The 4610-nt window shown below is 41.0% G+C and overlaps 1 long non-coding RNA gene across 1 annotated transcript; it reads left to right on the top strand.

Annotated features, from left to right (window-relative positions):
* The first annotated feature begins 2515 nt into the window (after positions 1–2515).
* Positions 2516–4314, top strand: LOC138241480 (uncharacterized). The gene is made up of 2 exons (XR_011190705.1): positions 2516–3383; positions 3885–4314. It is a non-coding gene; the product is annotated as an uncharacterized lncRNA (long non-coding RNA).
* Positions 4315–4610: the final 296 nt, after the last annotated feature.

Below are 4610 nucleotides of genomic sequence, written 5' to 3'. Positions count from 1 at the left end.
TTAAAGGTTGCAGGGGAGCCAAAGTCTATCCCAGGAAGCAATGGGCACACAGCATGGCACCCCCATCTCAGGGCAGACACACCAACACAAACACACTCAGACCAGGCCAGTTTTCCCACAAGCCGATTAACCTACCAGTATGCTCTTTGGACTGTTGTAGGAAAGCAGAGGAATCCCATGTGAACACAGAGAGAACATACAAACTCCACACAGATAGCATCACAGGGACCCAGGGCACACATAACAGACACCATTAAAAATGATGGAGCAATTTATTTCAACTTGTTTTGGATGATTTACATTGAATGTTTTATACAGACCACAGAGTAAACTATTCACAGATTTTCTCCCTGAATCAATTTTGTAATTATAGGGATACCATTTGTAATGATTAAGAACAGGATTATCAATTAGGAGCAAAATAAGTTAGCAGTTCATTTATCATTGCTGTAACAAATAATCACGCACATGATTAACCTTCCAGCAATTATGAAAAAGAGAAAATAAAATTTCACCTTTGAAATTAAGCAGCTTTCGCAAGAAAACCTTAATTTCAGTGAAGACCTCTTAAAAAAAAATATTGCTGACTGGGAAGCAGGTCACTTCTCTAAATCCCAAATCTGAACCCCAATTACAGTACAAACTAGTAAGTGTTGGAATTCTGTGATCTAGGTATAGTAGCCTTGCACAAATCATATTATGGGTACCATGTAAGATTTAAACGCATGCTCCAATCAGATTTCAAATGTCTGTTGAATTGAACAAGTTGTCTGACAAATCAACAGCATAGTTTTATATTGTTCTGTCACTTACATGTTATGAGTGTGAGATGGATTTGTATAATAAAAATGAAATATGATAAATGCACAATAATCAACACTGTTAGAGAAGCGAAAATTATGTGCATTCAATATGTGGTTACATGTAGTGCTGCATTTATTGTGTATCATCTGTGTCGGCTAAGCTAGGAAATTGATCACTGTTGCTAAAATGTATTGTCTTATCAGTTCCTGATTTACAAACACAAGGAGCTGTGTGGAAAAACACTGCGCAGCGTCCCACCAGAGTAATGGTTTGGAAGGCTGTTTCCTGATTATAAACGTCACTGCAGAGAAGCACAGGTGTGAAGAGCAAAGGGCATTGAGACACTGCATCTCTGGCAGGCTGTGAATGGTTATTCGAGATCATTTGTGGGCAAATTTCACTGTCGCATAAAAAAGAGCTCTGCTGGAATGAGGCAGGGAATCCGCAGGCTTCTACCAGGATCGCATTCTGTAAAAGATGTTTTTAAAATTAAACCCCCAAATTCAAAACTGCCAGTGAAGAATAGAATGAACAAAGGAACAGCGCAGGAAAACATTAGATCCAAACAGATCGTCGTACCGTCTCTTGAAATATCATTGTTAGATGTGGCCCTGGCAGCAAAACCTTTAATATATCTTGTCTCATATCCCTGTAACCAAAGTGAAAGGAATGGCTCAGTCACCTTGATCTGTGCAACTTTGCAGTACAGACTCCTCATATTTCACAAGCTGCTCCCTCTCCTTCCATGATCTTCTGGATTAGAGATGCTATTCAGACGTCCAGAATGGTGGCTCAAGATGAAGCCTCCCCTAACTAAAACAAATCGAAATATACACACTGTGAAAAATCAAAACTGATTGAACAGAGCTGCCCTGTTTACGTTTATATGGAAGAGATCTGCTGTGAGCCAGCCGAGACTCACGTTCTGGGGGATGCTAAGCAAGGAGCATCTGCATGTGGTCTTGTCCATCTCCTTATTTAGTTCCTCCACTTACCTGGATGTAAGGTTCATTCACCTGGAACGGGAGCGTGTCCCACTGGACTCTGACAGCACAGCGCATACACAAGGAACCAACAATATGCCATTAGCAGTAGTTCTACATGGTTTTATGGACTCTTACATCACCTGGTGTATCTAGGGCATTAGTTGAACAACAGCCACATAAAACCCATAGATAGCAACTGAACAAGAAACACACACTCTCCCCAAGGCTCCCAGAGCTCTGGCTGACACATTCAGGATTGTTAATGGATGGGCTTACATGGAGTACAAGCATGTGTCTTCCTGGGCCCCGGATGTCTTCTTCCCATTGGAATTCACTGATTTAAGAATTGAGGAACTGGGAAAAAGGCCAAGAAAAGAATGTGAAACATCCCATCCCTTCCTCTGAAAGGGTGACTTTGGAATAAAAAACCCACTAAGCGAAAGTAGGTCAGTAGAACTAGGAGTAAAGGGGGGGACAGGCTCGATCGTGCCCCAGAGAAGACATTTTGCTCTATGGCACTGAGGCTGTCTACTGGGATTAACTCAGAGAAATACTTCTGAAAACCCGACACAAACCAGTTCTCCTTCTCAACTCAAAACAAGTCCTTGTATCCTTGGTAGATACATGTCACACACCCTGCAAAACAGCCCAGTCTTTCAGTACAGGCTAAGTACTGATTCAGGGTTCTGTCCCATTACCAAAAGTGCAGCTATATGACACTTTTTACAGCATATACAGTACCTCGCTGTCCCCTGTCACACTCTCATCAGACAAATGTAGGCTGAATGACATTTCAGAAGAAGAAGGGTCTTCTTCAAGCAGCAGTCCCTTCGGCCCATTGAGCGCCTTTGGTTGCTGGGAGTTAATTGACTCAAGGATCTAACCCAATCATTTTTTGAATGTCGATGTATCGTTTTCAACAACCTGACCAGGTAGCTTATTCCCCACTCCCACAGCCCTTTGTGTAAAAGTGCCTCCTATTCCCTGGTTTAGTAGCATTTTCCTGCATTTTGTCCTCTGGTGGGTGTTTCCTTGTTGATTCTGAAGTCCGTTGGTTGATTTTCTCAGTGGCCTTGAGGATTTGTGAACACCTGAATCAGGTCACCTTGCATTCTTTACTGTTCAAGACTAAAACCTTAAAACTTCCTTCTAGCCTGGGAAGGTATCTGGTCACTCTTTTCTTGGCTGATTTTTAGATCAACAATATCTTTTTAGATGAGGTTTGTGCTGGTGCATTATCATTAGAACATAATATCTATTACATCCAACATTTTAACATTTATCAAGTCTAACATTCTGTTTGCCATTATGGCTCTAGTAGCGTTTTAAAGCTATGTTTCTCATCTTGCATTCATTAAGTTTGTTTTTGCTATATGAGTATAACATTCTGTTCTTGTCTGTGTTAAATGTCCTCTGCCAGGTGTTTTCAGTACAATAATCACTATTACTTGTTTCTGATGGATTCTGTCTGTAGCTCACAGCTATGCTGCTATGGTGGATTTGTGTGTGTGCTGACTTTCTGAAGCCCAGTGGTCTTCTGGTAAAAACACATACACAGACTGATACAAGTTATCTTATCCTCGATCAAGCACAGTAAGTATTACCATGATAATACTAGAGGAAAACTACGAAAATATAGTCCACATTTATCTTAAGTGTACTATAAATACTATTATGACAGGGAATGCCCTGTAGAATCTGGAAATCGCATAGGAATAAACACATTTTCCTGTGGAATACACATATATATATTTCATACAGATGTATAGAATAAACATTTTCTGTGACAGATGTGCTTCTAGACTCATCAGGACATGGAGGTGTAGAGTGAGTTGAAAGAATGGACACACTGTTGGTAACGAAGTACAAGCAAATATTGACCAACGGTCCCTCTGGACGCTTCCAGGGTTCTGGAAAAGAAAAAAAGTGCTGACGTAAAACAGGTTTTCAGAGACCTTCATCCATGTCAGACAAGGATACTAGGCAAATCTGCTTAACTCCTTGGACTCCTTGGATTCCAGCTGCACACCAGTCACCTCACTGATGGTAATGGCTTGTTTTTTTTTCCTCTTCTATTTGTTTTGTTTTTGATAGTTTCATAACACACATTCTTTGAGAGTCACATGATGACTTCACTTGGCTGGTGCAGAGATGCTGATGGTGTAGTACAGCAGGGGTGAGAATTGGTGTTGCCATGGAGACAGCTAAAGATCTTCACCACGGCGATAAATGCCTGGAGAACAGAAGGAATGTGGACAATACGCTGACTTTGCTATGGCAAAGCAACCAGCAAGCCTTTACCAAGTCCTTGCCAAGAGAGGGGGTTTAAGGAGTGTGTCTCTCCCATATAAAACCCCCACTCCCTCCACCAGCACAACATGCTTTGCTTTTGGTAGCCACTAAACCCACAGCAACAATTTATCAAGTATTTGAGCTTCACCATGGTTTAAGACAGAGCAAACTATCTACATGAAACATTGGAGGCTAGGATCTATGATAAAGAAATAAAATGATACAATTGGAATTAACTTGTCAAATTTTCCTTTATGTTAGCAGTTAAAAGAATGCCATCAATTTAATAATAAAAATGCCTTTTCACAGTCCCTAGAAAATATTTGCTGTCAAACTCTAAGCATTTTATAGGCTCTTTTCCTAAGATAATAAAAAGGCAGCAGCAGAAGAAGTTAAATCTGTAACGAGCCGCGTTGTTGTTAGAGTGAAGAATCCTATGTGGAGCAGGGGAGCCAAGGCAGGAGAGCTTTCTGACAAGTCCAAAACGTTTTGGCCGAGACGTGGTCGAGGAAGAATTCCGGGTTTGAG

The sequence above is a fragment of the Lepisosteus oculatus genome, chromosome 10 (genome assembly GCF_040954835.1).
Source record: "Lepisosteus oculatus isolate fLepOcu1 chromosome 10, fLepOcu1.hap2, whole genome shotgun sequence".
Classification (NCBI taxonomy): Eukaryota; Metazoa; Chordata; class Actinopteri; order Semionotiformes; family Lepisosteidae; genus Lepisosteus; species Lepisosteus oculatus.
Note: the sequence above shows the minus strand (reverse complement) of the source record. Positions and strands in the feature narration are given on the sequence as shown.